General features: G+C 41.8%; 2 non-coding genes and 2 pseudogenes across 2 annotated transcripts; 3 read left to right on the top strand and 1 right to left on the bottom strand.

The window, feature by feature from the left end:
- Positions 1-2293: 2293 nt before the first annotated feature.
- On the bottom strand, positions 2294-2365 carry TRNAR-CCG. Its single transcript has one exon. It is a non-coding gene; the product is annotated as a tRNA-Arg (tRNA).
- Positions 2366-2839: 474 nt separating this feature from the next.
- Positions 2840-3061, top strand: LOC120880277 (annotated as a pseudogene).
- A 72-nt stretch (positions 3062-3133) lies between these two features.
- Positions 3134-3918, top strand: LOC120879850 (annotated as a pseudogene).
- A 1731-nt stretch (positions 3919-5649) lies between these two features.
- Positions 5650-5863, top strand: LOC120880697. The gene has a single exon (XR_005725099.1). It is a non-coding gene; the product is annotated as a small nucleolar RNA U3 (small nucleolar RNA).
- Positions 5864-6260: the final 397 nt, after the last annotated feature.

Raw genomic sequence — 6260 nt, 5'->3', positions numbered from 1 at the left:
GGGCTGCAAATCAACAACCGAAAAAAAAAAAATCCAGTTTAAAAAAAATGGGCAAAATAATAGACATTTCTCCAAAAGAGATATACAAATGGCCAATAAGGACATCAAAAGATGATCAGCATCACTAATTATTAAGTAAATTCAAATTGCTGTCACTTCACACCCAGAATGGCTACTACCAACAAAGCAAAATAACAAGTACTGGCAAAGATGTGGAGAAACTGGAACCCTTGTGCATTGCTGGTGGGTGTGCATACAACTGCCATATGATCCAGGAATTCCACCTTGAGGTAGATACCCAGAAGAATTGAAAGCAGGGACTCAAAGGGACATTTGTATACCAATGTTCATAGCAGCATTATTCACAATAGCCAAAAAATAGTAACACGTGTCCTTTGATGGATGAATACATAAACAAAATGTTGTATATACATGCAGTGGAATATTATTCAGCTTAGAAGGAGTAAATTCTGATGCTACAGCATAGATGAACCTTTAAAACTCCATATTGAGATCCGACACAGAAGGACAAATAATGTATGATTCTACTTATATGAGGTACCTGAAGTGATTAATAGAAATAACAAGTAGAATAGTGGTTACCTGGGGTTAAGGGAAAGCAGAATGGAGAGTTTTTGTTTAGGTACAGAGTTTCAGTTTGGGAGGATGAAAAATCATAAAGACAAAGGGGTAATGGTTGAAAAACATGAATGTACTTAATGACACAATTACACATTTTTTAAAATGGTCAAAATGATAAATCTTAGGTTATATATATTTTACCACAATAAAAAAAATTCTATACATTCACTCTTATAACCACAAACTAGTGGCACACTTTGCAACTGTTGGTTAAAGAGTGTCAGTAATACTAACAATAGCTCGATAACAGTTAATCGAGCTAAACAAGAAAGAAAAAAAAAACAGACTTCATATTAACAACCTAAATACTATACCTGAAGGAACTAGAAAAGAAAAGCAAACAACCCAAAGCTAGCAGAAGGAAGACAATTGAAATTAGAGTGGAGAGAAAATAGAAAAATAGAGAATGAAAATCAAAAGCGGGTTCTGTGAAAAGATCCACAAAATTGGCAAACCTATAACCAGAGTGACAAAAAAAGTTGCAAATACCTAAACTCAGAAATGAGTGGGGGGACATTAGCAATCTCATTTAAATAAAGGAATAATTATATACCAACAAATAACCTGGATGAAATAGACAAATTCCTAGAAACACAATTTACCAAAACTGACTCAAGGAGAAATGGAAAATGTGAAAAGGTTTATGTATGAGTGTGCTTGGTCGCTCAGTTGTATCCAACTCTTTGGGATTCTATGGACCGTAACCCGCCAGGCTCCTCAGTCTGTGGGGATTCTGCAGGCAAGAAAACGAGTGGGTTGCCATGCCCTCCTCCAGGGGATCTTCCCAACCCAGGCATTGAACCCAGGTCTTCTGCATTGCAGGTGGATTCTTTACCATCTGAGTCACCAGGAAAAAGGCTTATAATGAGAGATTACATCAGTAATCAAAAACCTCCCAACACCAAGAGCTACAGATGTTGGATGATGATGATGTGTAAATTTAGGTTCATTAATTGCAACAAATGAACCACCTTGTGGGAGATGATGATAGGGGAGATTTTAAGGAGGGAGGAAGCAGGAGTTACATGGGAACTCTGTACTTTTTGCTCAGTTTCTCTATAAACCTAAAAGTGCTCTAAAAATCAAACTGTACTAAGAAACAAAAAACTCCCAACAAAGAAAAGTCCAGGGCCAGATAGTTTCACTGGTGACTTCTGCCAAAAATTTAAACAGTTAATAGCAATCCTCCCAAGAAAATAAAAGCAGAGGGAACACTTCATTCTATGAGGCCAGCATTACCTTGATACCAAAGCCAGACAAAGATCCTCCAAGAAAAGAATATTTAAAAAAAAAAAATCCTCTTAAAAATACAGATGAAAAATCCTCACAAAGTACTAGCAAACCAAATGGAATATCATAGAAAAGGGGATTTATATACCACCAAGAGGTATTTGTCTCAGGAATGGAAGGGTGCTTCAATATTAAGAAAGTCATGAATAGAACAAAGGAGAAAAAGCCCATTATCATTTCACTTGACACAAAAAGCATTTAATAAAATCCAACACACTTTCATGATGAAGTGAAGTGAAGTCGCTCAGTCGTGTCCGACTCTTTGCGACCCCACGGATTGTAGCCTACCAGGCTTCTCAGTCCATGGGATTTTCCAGGCAAGAGTACTGGAGTGGGGTGCCATTTCCTTCTCCAGGGGATCTTCCCAACCCAGGGATCGAACCCGGGTCTCCCGCATCGGAGGCAGACGCTTTACCCACTGAGCCACCAGGGAAGCCCACCCCATGATAAAAGCACTCAAAAAAAGTAATAGAAGAATAGAAATAAGTACAAGAGAGGAATAAGAATAGGACTTGACCTCAACTTTATAAAGGACATTTATGGAAAACCCACAGCTAACATCATGCATGTATGCATGCTATGTTGCTTCATGTCCGACTCTATATGACCCGATGGTCTGTAGCCCACCAGGCTCCTCTGTGGGATTCTCCAGGCAAGAATACTGGAGTGGGTTGCCATGCCTTCCTCCAGGGAATCTTCCTGACCCAGGGATCAAACCTGCATCTCATGACTCCTGTACTGGCAGGCGGGTTATCACTAGTGCCACCTGGGAAGGCCCAGCTAACACCATACTTAAGGCTAAAAGACTAAAAGCTTTCCTCCTAAGATCAAGAACAAGATAAGGATGCCCAGGCAGAGTGGAGTAGCAGTCAGAGATGTTCTGTTCTGAGAAGCAGCCAGTGGTGTGATGGTGCAAGCCATGGACCATTTACACCTGAGACAGACTATGGAAAAGCAAGCACTGGAGGTGGAAGTCCAAGTCAAACATAGAAGGACAGCCTCACTGAGCAACCAGGAGTGTCACCTGTACCTGAGGTAATCTCAGCAGCAGCAGCAACAAGTACCTGTGGTTGATTTCCAGGCAGAACTGAAACAAGCATTCTCAGCTGAGACACCAAGCAATGGTTAAAGCAATATTGGAACACCTGGGTGGCTGATTCCAAAAGAAACAATCAAATAAAACTGCCTTCTCTTAGGTCTTAAGGATCCCAAACCTTTGCCATGGGCATTGGAGTTGGTGGACTAGCAATCATGACTGTGGGAAGGAGCAGCAAGATGCGGCAGCACACTGACCATGGGACAGAATATATCCTGCAAGATGGCCGGACCTTCACTGGTACGTTTAAGACTTCTGACAAACATACGAACTTGACCCTCTATGATTGTGATGAGTTCAGGAGGATTGAGCCAAAGGATGTGAAACAGCCACAGCACGGAAAAAAGTGAGTTTGGGGTCAAGTGTTGCTCTGTGGGGAAACTTGGTTTCCATGACTCTGGAGGGAAAGATACTGGCATTGCTCAGGTACCTCTTGCTGGAGCTGCAGGAGGCCCTGGGGTTGGCAGGGCAGTTAGCGGAGATGTTTCAGCTGGTGTTCCAATTCCCTAGGTCCCTGCTGGAACAGCAGGCTCTGTCTGAGGGATTGAGGGGTCATCCCAACAGGTAGTGACCCCACAGGGAAGAGGCACAGTAGCCGCTGCTGCAGGTGCTGCTACTGCCAGCACTGCTGGAGCCCCAAGTAGTATCCACGAGGATGGGGGACTGCCCCTGCCGCCATCAGTTGGTCAAGCAACCCCACCTCCAGGAATTATGGCTCCTCCACCTGGTATGAGACCACCATGGGCCCACCACTTCCTTCCCCCTACTCAAGAGATATCAACAGGCATGCCCCCTCCAGGAATGAGGAACCCCCTTCACCAGGAATAAGAGGTTCACCTCCTCCAAGAAAGCATCTACTAAGACCTGAGGGTACTACTGATCCTTCTTAGTCACTTTTTTCCCACAATGAGTCTTGTGAAATATGTGGAGTGTTTGTGAACTTTTGTCTCCTTTGCTGCATTAACGAAAGTGAAAGTGTTAGTCGCTCAGTCATGTCCGACTCTGCAACCCCATGGACTATACCCTGCCAGGCTCCTCTGTCCATGGAATTCTCCAGCCAAGAATACTGGAGTGGGTTGCCACTCCCTTCTCCAGGGGAACCTCCCGACCCAGGGATTAAACCCGAGTCGCCTGCATTGCAGGCAGATTTTGTACCATCTGAGCCACCATGGAAGCCCTGCTACCTTAAGATCAACTAACAGACACACATGGGGAAAAAAATTATGTCCACTTTCACTACTCCTACTCTACATTATACTAGAAGTTTTAGCCAGAGGAGTCAGTCAAGAAAGATAAATAAAGGCATCCCATTCGGAAAGGAAAAATTAAAACTATCTCTATTTGCAGATGATATCTAGCCTACATGGGCATCCCTGGTGGCTTGGCCATAAAGAATCTGCATGCAATCCAAGAGATGTGGGTTCAGTCCCTGGGGCAGGAAGATCCCCTGGAGAAGTAAATGGCTACACACTCCAGTATTCTTGCCTGGGAAATTCCATGGACAGAGGAGCCTAGCGGGCTACCATCCATGTGGTCACAAGAATCAGACATGACTTAGCAACTAAACACCACCACCACCATCTATCCTATACAGAGAAAATTCAAAAGTTTTTCACCAAAAAATTTAGTACTAATAAACAAATTCAGCCATGTTTCAGGGTACAACATCAATATACACAAATCTGTTTGTGTTTCAAGTATAGAACACATAAAGAAAATTAAGAAAATTCCATTTGCAATAGAATCCAAAAGAATAAATATCTATGAATAAATTTAACAAAGCAGGTGAAAGACTTATCCACTGAAAACTATAAAACATTGCTGCACTAAATGAAAAGACATCCTGTGTTTATGGGTTAGAAGACAGTCTCATGATGGAGAAAGAAATGGCAACCCACTCCACTACTCTTGCCTGGAAAATTCCATGGATGGAGGAGCCTGGTAGGCTACAGTCCATGGGGTCAAAAAGAGTCGGACACGACTGAGCAACTTCACTTTCCTTCTTTCCCTAGTTCCTTTTGGAGAAGGGAGTGGCAACCCACTCCAGTGTTCTTGCCTGGAGAATCCCATGGACGGAGGGGCCTGGTGGGCCACAGTCTATGCGGTTGCAAACAGTCAGACACAACTAAGCAACTAACACACACACACACACAGTCTCATGAAGATGGCAATGCTACCTAAAGCAAATCACAGATTCACTGCAATCCTTATGAAAATTTCAGCAGCCTGTTTTGCAAAACTGTTGTGGAATACTTAAATGTCAAATTGGTTCTTATCATTAAAAATAAACATTAAACAACACAAGACTAGTTATAATGAAAAGTTAAATTGCCTGGTATATGCTCAAAGTGCTGTAATAAGCTGAAAAAGGATTGAATAATTCTGTTTTCTAATTTAGGGTCAAGTGATTAAGGTACAAATATCCACTTGTTAAGAACCCTGTCTTCTGAAGCTTTAAAAGAACTCCTACAGCAATTCTCCACTCTCCATCACACTTGTATGTTTGCCTTTGTCCTCCACTCCTCAAGTGCTCTTACACACATCAAAGATACTGTTTCCCCACATATGGAATTACAAATGTCTACCAAAGTATGTAGGCTTTATAGTAAAACTAAAAGAAAAAGACTATACTTTCAGGGATCATTTCTATAGTTTGTTACTAGAGAAGTTTCTCTGATCGTGTAGAGCACCCGAAACCACGAGGAGGAGGTGCAGTGTTCTCTCCTGAGCGTGAAGCCGGTCCTTGGTGCTGCTTCTGCAGCTGCCATTGGCCATTGATGATCGTTCTTCTCTTCTTTTGGGAGAGTAAGAGGGAGAGGACACCATCTGAGTGGTTTCGCAAAAAATAAATAAATAAATAAATAAAACTAAAAGAAAGAATTCTGCAACCATACAAATCTCAGAATCTGTGAGCAAACTGCTTACCTCTATAGTTTCTTCATCTGCAAAACAAGAATGACTAATAGGGTTGTTATAAGATCAAATTATTTATGTAAAGCATTTACGACAATACCAGGCACATTATGACTCTCAAGAGCTGTATGATTTTGTATAACATACCCAAAATAGTTATGCTTTTTGTTTTTTTAAAGAACATGTGGAAGTATGCCTAACCTATTGCTTAGCTTGCTACAGCTATTCAAAATTGACATAATTAGGACTGTATATGAGGCCTTGATCCAGACTTGTTTAAGAGGTCACTTCTCCTGCCTTATGAAATGTTCTACTGCAA

The sequence above is a fragment of the Oryx dammah genome, unplaced genomic scaffold, assembly GCF_014754425.2.
Source record: "Oryx dammah isolate SB20612 unplaced genomic scaffold, SCBI_Odam_1.1 HiC_scaffold_21, whole genome shotgun sequence".
Taxonomy (NCBI): Eukaryota; Metazoa; Chordata; class Mammalia; order Artiodactyla; family Bovidae; genus Oryx; species Oryx dammah.
This window is presented reverse-complemented; position numbering and strand designations above follow the sequence as displayed.